This window comes from Triticum aestivum, chromosome 2A, assembly GCF_018294505.1.
Source record: "Triticum aestivum cultivar Chinese Spring chromosome 2A, IWGSC CS RefSeq v2.1, whole genome shotgun sequence".
Lineage (NCBI taxonomy): Eukaryota > Viridiplantae > Streptophyta > Magnoliopsida > Poales > Poaceae > Triticum > Triticum aestivum.
In genome coordinates, this window is record NC_057797.1 from 560,242,006 (window position 1) to 560,253,594 (window position 11,589).

Genomic DNA, 11,589 nt, shown 5'->3' on the forward strand with positions numbered 1-11,589 from the left:
GTTTTGACCGTAGCGCTCCAACACAAGTCCGTTTCCTCCGTTTTGCGGTACGCCACACCCTCCCGATCAACAGGACCCCCGTTTCGACCGTAGGAGGTTCGTTTCCTCCGTTTTGCGGTACGCCACACCCCTCCTAATCAACAGGACCCCCATTTCGACCGTAGGAGGTCCGTTTCCTCCATTTTGCGGTATGCCACACCCCTCCCGATCAACAGGACCCCGGTTTTGACCGTAGGAGGTCGGTTTCCTCCGTTGTGCGGTACGCCAGGCCTCGTTTCCATCGCCTCTTCCGTCCAAGCCCTCCCGATGAACACGACCACGCATTCCGTTCCGACCCATGAACACGACGACGATGTTGTTTCTCCATTCCGACCCAGCCATGTACACGAGCCCTCGCCGTACGTATGCGCGAGAAGGCGTTCGAGACCCCGCCCGTATGTACACATACGTGGCCATATTTTCTTTCTTGCACCCTGGCCGCCTTTACTACGACACGTGCGCGCCTCTACATCCACCAGTATATATGTACGTACACGTTCGCGACTAGAATGACAATGCTACGTATGCTTCGACCAGGTGGGTCCCGACTGTCAGGAACTTCCTTGCGTGTGAAGGTGTAGCTGGTGGGTCCCAGCAGTCAGGGGGGAAATGTTTTTTCACGAAATACGGTGGCCCGTCCGGTGGGTCCCTGCTATCAGGTGGAGGAATCATTATTTTCCGCGTAATAAGGAGGCACTTCCTTGTTGCCGCCGTGGACCCAGCTGTCAGCCTCTCCACGTACAATCCACGTCCAATGGAAGTCGTTCCTTGACCACATTGACCACGCCGCACCGAGAGCACCAGGGCGGTGGACGACGGCAAGGCCTAGGAAGGGGACGACGGGGAGCCGGGGAAGACGCGTCAGTGGAAGCCCCCGCGCGCGCGAAGAGGAGTACAAGGGTTCACTGGTTCGGCTACGGTGTGAGGATGCCGTCGCCGCCGGGCATGGCCAGCGGTGGGAATAGTAGGGGCGGTGAGGCCTCCGCGGCAGCACAGCCGGCCACGGGAGGCAGGAGCATGCGGCACGATCAGCGCTGCTTTGGGCGGCTGGAGCAAGAAGACCAGAGGTTGAAGAAGCACTACAGCCGTTGGATGGACATCGTACGGTCAATGGAGCTAGAATCGTTCATATTGACAAAGTTGACAAAGCCCTTCGTCCCCGTCAACTTAGTAGGTCCACAAGTCAGCCTCCCACCAAGGTGGGTCCCAGCTAGCCGGGGGAGTATTCATTTTTTTGTGCGTAATAAGGAGGCACTCCCGGTGGGTCCAAAGTGACAGCGGGGGGAACATTTTTTCGCGAAATACGGTCGCCCGTCCGGTGGGTCCCAGCAGTCAGGGGAAACGATTTTTTTCGAAAAATACTGGTGGCCCGTCCGGTGGGTCCCTGCTGTCAGGTGGAGGAATAATTATTTTGCATGTAATAAGGAGGCACTTCCTTGCTGCGGCCGTGGACCCAGCTGTCAGCCTCTCCACGTACAGTCCACGTCCGATGGAAGCCGTTCCTTGACCACATTGACCACGCCGCGCCGAGCGCACCAGGGCGGTGGACGATGGTGAGGCCTAGGAAGGGGACGAAGCGGAGCCGGGGAAGACGCAGCAGTGGATGCCCACGCGTAGAGGAGTACGAGGGCACTGGTTCGCTGCGGTGTGAGGCTGCCGTCGCCGCAGAGTAACAGGGGGTGTGGGTGATTAGAGGGATCGCCTGGCCAGCGGTGGGAGTAGTAGGGGGCGGTGAGGCCTCCGCCGCATCGCAGCCGGCCACGGGAGGCAGGAGCACGAGGCACGACCGGCGCTGGTTTGGGCGGCTGGAGCAAGAAGACCAGAGGTTAAAGAAGCACTACGACCGTTGGATGGACATCATACGGTCACTGGAGCTAGAATCGTGCATTATTGACTAAGTTGACAAAGCCCTCCGTCCCCGTCAACTTAGTAGGCCCACAAGTTAGCCTACCACTATACTGGGTCCCAGCTAACAGGGGGAGTATTCATTTTTTTGTGCGTAATAAGGAGGCACTTTCTTGCGTGCGAAGATATAGCTGGTGGGTCCGAGCTGTCAGCGGCGGTAACGTTTTTTTCGCGAAATACAGAGGCCCTTTTGGTGGGTCCCTGATGTCAGGTGGAGGAATCATTATTTTGCGCGTAATAAGGAGGCATTTCCTTGCGTGTGGCCGTTGACCCAGCTGTCGGCCTCTCCACGTACAGTCCACTTCAGATGCATGTCGGTCGTTGACCACGTTGACCAGGCCGCACCGAGAGCACCAGGGCGGTGGACGATGGCGATGCCTAGGAAGGGAACGACACGGAGGCAGGGAAGACTCAGCAGTTGTTTCCCACGTGGAGGGGAGTACGACTGTACGAGGGTTTATTGGTTCGTCTGTCGTCATCGGAGAATAATAGTAGGTGTGGGTGAGTAGAGGGATGGCTAGGCCAGCGATGGGAGTACGGTAGGGCGGTGAGGCCTGCGCGGCAGCAGAGCCGGACACGGGGAGGAGGGAGTAGGTAGTCCCGCCGGCGCCTGTTTGAGCGGCCGGAGGAGGAACAGCAGAGATTGAAGAAGCACGACGGCCGTTGGATGGACATCCAACAGTCACTGGTTGTGCGTCAACCTTTTTTTTAGGAAAGCCTCAAATCTGTGGAAAACAGCATACAACCCATCTGCCATTATTTCTAATAATTTTCAGCCCATTTGCTAATTCTTAAGGGTTTTTTGGAGCCCATATTCTTTTTGTTAGCATTACAGCCCAAATTGTGGCCACGGTTAAAAAATTATACGAAATTTTGCATATTTCGGTGTGGTCCAAACTGTTTTTAATCCCGAAATTTCGACTCACATTCAAACTGATTTTAAAAATAAATGTATATCAATATAAAATCCAACAAATTCTCCACGTATAAAAATTAATGTAATTTAAAATCTTGAAATGAAAAAAAAAAGATATTTGAAACTAATTGCCAGTTTGATGTGTTTTAAAAATGTACAGCCCATTTCTCATTACTGATGGGTCATTTTCTCGGCCAGCCGAATGAAAGCTCTCCTCGTCTTGAAAGATTTGCACCCCAACAGGCCTGACAAAGCGACTTACTTGGAAAATCACAAAAAAAAACTAGGCTGTGGCCGTGGACCCAGCTGTCAGCCTCTCCACGTAGAGTACTCTTCCGATGGAAGTCGTTCCTTGACCACGTTGACCACGCCGCGCGGAGAGCACCACGGCGGTGGACGACGGCGAGGCCTAGGAAGGGGACGACGCGGGGCCGGGGAAGACGCGGGAGTGGAAGCCCGCGCGGAGAGGAGTACGAGGGTTCACTGGTTTGGCTGCGGTGTGAGGCTGCCGTCGCCGCAGGGCTTGACCAGCGGTGGGAATAGTAGGGGGCGGTGAGGCCTCCGCGGTAGCACAGCCGACCACAGGAGGCAGGAGCTGTTGGAAATATGCCCTAGAGGCAATAATAAAAGTGTTATTATTATATTTCCTTGTTCATGATAATTGTCTTTTATTCATGCTATAACTGTATTATCCGGAAATCGTAATACACGTGTGAATACATAGACCACAATATGTCCCTAGTGAGCCTCTAGTTGACTAGCTCGTTGTGATCAACAGATAGTCATGGTTTCCTGGCTATGGACATTGGATGTCGTTGATAACGGGATCACATCATTAGGAGAATGATGTGATGGACAAGACCCAATCCTAAGCCTAGCACAAAGATCGTGTAGTTCGTTTGCTAGAGCTTTGCCAATGTCAAGTATCTCTTCCTTTGACCATGAGAGCGTGTAACTCCTGGATACCGTAGGAGTGCTTTGGGTGTATCAAATGTCACAACGTAACTGGGTGACTATAAAGGTGCACTACAGGTATCTCCGAAAGTATCTATTGTTTTATGCGGATCGAGACTGGGATTTGTCACTCCATGTAAACGGAGAGGTATCTCTGGGCCCACTCGGTAGGACATCATCATATGCGCAATGTGACTAAGGAGTTGATCACGGGATGATGTGTTACGGAACGAGTAAAGTGACTTGCCGGTAACGAGATTGAACAAGGTATTGGATACTGACGATCGAATCTCGGGCAAGTAACATACCGATAGACAAAGGGAATTGAATACGGGATTGATTAAGTCCTTGACATCGTGGTTCATACGATGAGATCATCGTGGAACATGTGGGAGCCATCATGGGTATCCAGATCCCGCTGTTGGTTATTGACCGGAGAACGGCTCGGTCATGTCTGCATGTCTCCCGAACCCGTAGGGTCTACACACTTAAGGTTCGATGACGCTAGGGTTATAAAGGAAGTTTGTATGTGGTTACCGAATGTTGTTCGGAGTCCCGGATGAGATCCCGGACGTCACGAGGAGTTCCGGAATGGTCCGGAGGTAAAGATTTATATATGGGAAGTCCTATTTTGGCCACCGGAAAATGTTCGGGATTTTTCGGTATTGTACCGGGAAGGTTCTAGAAGGTTCCGGAGTGGGGCCCACCTGCATGGGGGGACCCACATGAACGTGGGTAGTGGGGGCAAGGCCCCACACCCCTGGTCAAGGCGCACCAAGATCCCCCCTTAGAAGGAATAAGATCATATCCCGAAGGGATAAGATCAAGATCCCTAAAAAGGGGGGATAACAATCGGTGGGGAAGGAAATGATGGGATTTCTTTCCTCCCACCTTGGCCAACGCCCCAATGGATTTGGAGGGCAAGAAACCAGCCCCTCCACCCCTATATATAGTGGGGAGACGCATGGGAGCTTCAGACGAAGTTCTGGCGCAGCCCTCCCCCTCTCCCAAGTCGTCCTCCTCTCCCGTGGTGCTTGGCGAAGCCCTGCTGGATTGCCACGCTCCTCCATCACCACCACGCCATTGTGCTGCTGTTGGATGGAGTCTTCCTCAACCTCTCCCTCTCTCCTTGCTGGATCAAGGCATGAGAGACGTCACCGGGCTGTACGTGTGTTGAACGCGGAGGTGCCGTGCGTTCGGCACTTGATCATCGATGATTTGAATCACGACGAGTACGACTCCTTCAACCCTGTTCTCTTGAACGCTTCCGCTTAGCGATCTACAAGGGTATGTAGATGCACTCTCTTTCTACTCGTTGCTGGTCTCTCCATAGATAGATCTTGGTGACACGTAGGAAAATTTTGAATTTATGCTACGTTCCCCAACAGTGGCATCATGAGCTAGGTCTATTGCGTAGATTCTTTGCACGAGTAGAACACAAAGTAGTTGTAGGCGTTGATGTTGTTCAATATGCTTACCGTTACTAGTACAATCTTGTTTCAACGGTATTGTGGGATGAAGCGGCCCGGACCGACCTTACACGTACTCTTACGTGAGACAGGTTCCACCGATTGACATGCACTTGGTGCATAAGGTGGCTAGCGGGTGCCAGTCTCTCCCACTTTAGTCGGAACGGATTCGATGAAAAGGGTCCTTATGAAGGGTAAATAGCAATTGGCATATCACGTTGTGGTTTTGCGTAGGTAAGAAACGTTCTTGCTAGAAACCCGTAGCAGCCACGTAAAACATGCAACAACAATTAGAGGACGTCTAACTTGTTTTTGCAGGGTATGCTATGTGATGTGATATGGCCAAAAGGATGTGATGAATGATATATGTGATGTATGAGTTTGATCATGTTCTTGTAATAGGATTCACGACTTGCATGTCGATGAGTATGACAACCGGCAGGAGCCATAGGAGTTGTCTTTATTTATTGTATGACCTGCGTGTCATTGAAGAACGCCATGTAAACTACTTTACTTTATTGCTAAACGCGTTAGTCATAGAAGTAGAAGTAGCCGTTGGCGTGACAACTTCATGAAGACACGATGATGGATATCATGGTGTCATGCCGGTGACAAGATGATCATGGAGCCCCGAAGATGAAGATCAAAGGAGCTATATGATATTGGCCATATCATGTCACTACTCTATTTGATTGCATGTGATGTTTATCATGTTTATGCATCTTGTTTGCTTAGAACGACGGTAGTAAATAAGATGATCCCTTACAACAATTTCAAGAAGTGTTCTCCCCTAACTGTGCACCGTTGCTACAGTTCGTCGCTTCTAAGCACCACGTGATGATCGGGTGTGATGGATTCTTACGTTCACATACAACGGGTGTAAGACAGTTTTACACAGCGAAAACACTTAGGGTTAACTTGACGAGCCTAGCATGTACAGACATGGCCTCGGAACACGGAGACCGAAAGGTCGAGCATGAGTCGTATAGTAGATACGATCAACATGAAGATGTTCACCGACGTTGGCTAGTCCGTCTCACGTGATGATCGGACACGGCCTAGTTGACTCGGATCATGTGATCACTTAGATGACCAGAGGGATGTCTATCTGAGTGGGAGTTCATAAGATGAATTTAATTATCTTGAACATAGTCAAAAGACCTTTTGCAAATTATGTCATAGCTCGCGCTTTAGTTCTACTGTTTTAGATATGTTCCTAGAGAAAATATAGTTGAAAGTTGATAGTAGCGATTATGCGAACAGTAGAAAGCTTATGTCCTTAATGCACTGCTCAGTGTGCTGAACCCCAAACGTCGTTTGTGGATGTTTCGAACATCGAACAAACACGTTTTGATAACTACGTGATAGTTCAGTTAAATGGTTTATGTAGAGGCACCAAAGACGTTTTCGAAACATCGCGGAACATATGAGATGTTTCGAGGGCTGAAATTGGGATTTCAGGCTCGTGCTCACGTCAAGAGGTATAAGACCTCCGACGATTCTCTTCGCCTGCAAACTAAGGGAGAAAATCTCAATTGTTGAGCTTGTGCTCAGATTGTCTGAGTGCAACAATCACTTGAATTGAGTGGGAGTTGATCTTCCAAATGAGATAGTGATGTTTCTCCAAAGTCATTGCCACCGAGCTGCTAGAGCTTCGTGATGAACTATAACATATCAGGGATAAATAAGATAATCCTTGAGGTATTCACGATGTTTGACACCGCGAAAGTAGAAATCAAGAAGGAGCATCAATTGTTGATGGTTGGTGAAACCACTAGTTTCAAGAAGGGCAAGGGCAAGAAGGGATACTTCATGAAACGGCAAATCAGCTGCTGCTCCAGTGAAGAAACCCAAGGTTGAACCCAAACCCGAGACTAAGTGCTTCTGTAATAAGGGGAACAATCACTAGAGCAGAATTACCCTAGATACTTGGTAGATGAGAAGGCTGGCAAGGTCGATAGAAGTATATTGGATATACATTATGTTAATGTGTACTTTACTAGTACTCCTAGTAGCACCAGGGTATAAGATACCGGTTCGGTTGCTAAGTGTTAGTAACTCGAAATAAAAGCTACGGCATAAACGGAGACTAGCCAAAGGTGAGCTGACGATATGTGTTGGAAGTGTTTCCAATGTTGATATGATCAAGCATCGCACGCTCCCTCTACCATCGAGATTTGGTGTTTGCGTTGAGCATAGACATGATTGGATTATGTCTATCGCAATACGGTTATTCATTTAAAGAGAATAATGGTTACTCTATTTATTTGAATAATACCTTCAATGGTCTTGTACCTAAAATGAATGGTTCATTGAAATCTCGATCGTAGTGATACACATGTTCATGCCAAAAGATAGTAATGATAGTACCACCTATTTGTGGCACTGCCACGTAAGTCATATCGGTATAAAATGCATGAAGAAGCTCCATGTTGATGGATCTTTGGACTCACTCATTTTTGAAAAGTTTGAGACATGCGAACCATGTCTATTGGTATATATGCATGAAGAAACTCCATGCAAATGGACCGTTCGGACTCACTTGATTTTGAATCACTTGAGATATGCAAATCATACCACATAGGCAAGATGACTGAAAAGCCTCGGTTTCAATAAGATGGAACAAGATAGCAACTTGTTGGAACTAACACATTTTGATGTGTGCAGTCCAATAAGTGTTGAGGCATGTAGTGAATATCGTTATGTTCTTACTTCACAGATGATTCGAGTAGATGTTGAGAATATTTACTTGATGAAACACAAGTCTGAATTATTGAATGGTTCAAGTAATTTCAGAGTGAAGTAGAAGATCATTGTGACAAGAGGATAAAATGTCTATGATACGATCATAGAGATGAATATCTGAGTTACGAGTTTTGGCACACAATTAAGACATTGTGGAAAATGTTTCACAATTACTACCGCCTGGAACACCATAGTGTGATGGTGTGTCCGAACATCATAGTTGCACCCTATTGGATATGGTGCGTACCATGATGTCTCTTATCGAATTACCACTATCGTTCATGGGTTAGGCATTAGAGACAACCACATTCACTTTAAATAGGGCACCACGTAATTCCGTTGAGATGACACCGTATGAATTATGGTTTAGAGAAACCTAAGTTGTCGTTTCTTAAAAGTTTGGGGCTACGACGCTTATGTGAAAAAGTTTCAGGCTGATAAGCTAGAACCCAAAGCGGATAAATGCATCTTCATAGGACACCCAAAACAGTTGGGTATACCTCCTATCTCAGATCCAAAAGCAATAAAGGATTGTTTCTTGAATCAGGTCCTTTCTCGAGGAAAGGTTTCTCTCGAAAGAATTGAGTGGGAGGATGGTGGAGACTTGATGAGGTTATTGAACCATCACTTCAACCAGTGTGTAGCAGGGCACATGAAGTTGTTCCCGTGGTACCTACACCAATTGAAGTGGAAGCTTATGATAGTGATCATGAAACTTCAGATCAAGTCACTCCCAAACCTCGTAGGATGACAAGGATGCGTACTACTTGAGAGTGGTACGTAATCCTGTCTTGGAAGTCATGTTGCTAGACAACAATGAGCCTACGAGCTATGGAGAAGCGATGGTGGGCCCAGATTCCGATAAATGGCTTGAGGCCATAAAATCCGAGAGAGGATCCGTGTATGAAAACAAAGTGAAGACTTTGGCAGAACGGCTCGATGGTCGTAAGGCAAATGAGTATGGATGGATTTTAAAAGGAAGACAGACAATGATGGTAAGAATTACCATTAAGAAAGCTCGACTTGTCGTTAAGATGTTTTCCGACAAGTTCAAGGAGTTGACTACGATGAGATTTTCTCACTCGTAGCGATGCTAAGAGTCTTTTGGAATTATATTAGCGATTACTGCATTATTTATGAAATCTTGCAGATAGGATGTCAAAACATTGTTTCCTCGACGATTTTCATGAGGAAAGGTTGTATGTGATACAACCGGAAGGTTTTGTCAATCTCGAAAGATGCTAATAAGTATGCAAAGCTCCAGCAATCCTTCTAAGGACTGGAGTGAGCATCTCGGAGTTGGAATGTATGCTTTGATGATGATCAAAGATTTTGGGTTTGTACAAAGTTTATGAGAAACTTGTATTTCCAAAGAAGTGAGTGGAAGCACTATATAATTTCTGATGAATATATGTTGATCAGAAACGATGTTGAATTTCTAGAAAGCATATAGGGTTATTTGAAAGGTGTTTTTCAATAGAAAACCTGGATTAAGCTACTTGAACATCAAGATCTATAAGGATAGATCAAAATGCTTAATAGAACTTTCAAATGAGCACATACCTTGACATGATCTTGAAGGTGTTCAAGATGGATCAGTCAAAGAAGAAGTTCTTGCCTGAGTTGTAAGGTACGAAGTGAAGACTTAAAGCTCGACCTCGGCAGAATAGAGAGAAAGGACGAAGGTCGTCCCCTATGCTTAAGACATAGGCTCTACAGTATGCCATGCTGAGTATCGCACCTGAAGTGTGCCTTGCCATGAGTCAGTCAAGGGGTACAAGAGTGATCCATGAATGGATCACAGACAGCGGTCAAAGTTATCCTTGGTAACTAGTGGACTAAGGAATTTTCTCGATTATGGAGGTGGTAAAAGAGTTCGTCGTAAAGGTTACGTCGATGCAAGCTTAACACCTATCCGGATAGCTCTAAGAAGAGATACCGGATACGTATTATGGGGCAACAAATTAGAATAGCTCCAAGTAGAACAGTTATTTGGAATAGCTCCAAATAGAGCGTGGTAGCTACATCTAGGAGATGACATAGAGATTTGTAAAGAACACACGGATCTGAAAGGTTCGGACACGTTGACTAAAACCTCTCTCACAAGCAACATGATCAAACCTAAAACTCTTGGGTATTAGTCACATGGCGATGTGACCTGTGAGTGTTAATCACATGGCGATGTGAACTAGATTATTGACTCTAGTGCAAGTGGGAGACTGTTGGAAATATGCCCTAGAGGCAATAATAAAAGTGTTATTATTATATTTCCTTGTTCATGATAATTGTCTTTTATTCATGCTATAACTGTATTATCCGGAAATCGTAATACACGTGTGAATACATAGACCACAATATGTCCCTAGTGAGCCTCTAGTTGACTAGCTCGTTGTGATCAACAGATAGTCATGGTTTCCTGGCTATGGACATTGGATGTCATTGATAACGGGATCACATCATTAGGAGAATGATGTGATGGACAAGACCCAATCCTAAGCCTAGCACAAAGATCGTGTAGTTCGTTTGCTAGAGCTTTGCCAATGTCAAGTATCTCTTCCTTTGACCATGAGAGCGTGTAACTCCTGGATACCGTAGGAGTGCTTTGGGTGTATCAAACGTCACAACGTAACTGGGTGACTATAAAGGTGCACTACAGGTATCTCCGAAAGTATCTATTGTTTTATGTGGATCGAGACTGGGATTTGTCACTCCGTGTAAACGGAGAGGTATCTCTGGGCCCACTCGGTAGGACATCATCATATGCGCAATGTGACCAAGGAGTTGATCACGGGATGATGTGTTACGGAACAAGTAAAGTGACTTGCCGGTAACGAGATTGAACAAGGTATTGGATACCGACGATCGAATCTCGGGCAAGTAACATACCGATAGACAAAGGGAATTGAATACGGGATTGATTAAGTCCTTGACATCGTGGTTCATCCGATGAGATCATCGTGGAACATGTGGGAGCCATCATGGGTATCCAGATCCCGCTGTTGGTTATTGACCGGAGAACGTCTCGGTCATGTCTACATGTCTCCTGAACCCGTAGGGTCTACACACTTAAGGTTCGATGACGCTAGGGTTATAAAGGAAGTTTGTATGTGGTTACCGAATGTTGTTCGGAGTCCCGGATGAGATCCCGGACATCACGAGGAGTTCCGGAATGGTCCGGAGGTAAAGATTTATATATGGGAAGTCCTATTTTGGCCACCGGAAAATGTTCGGGATTTTTCGGTATTGTACCGGGAAGGTTCTAGAAGGTTCCGGAGTGGGGCCCACCTGCATGGGGGGACCCACATGAACGTGGGTAGTGGGGGCAAGGCCCCACACCCCTGGTCAAGGTGCACCAAGATCCCCCCTTAGAAGGAATAAGATCATATCCCGAAGGGATAAGATCAAGATCCCTAAAAAGGGGGGATAACAATCGGTGGGGAAGGAAATGATGGGATTTCTTTCCTCCCACCTTGGCCAACGCCCCAATGGACTTGGAGGGCAAGAAACCAGCCCCTCCACCCCTATATATAGTGGGGAGACGCATGGGAGCTTCAGACGAAG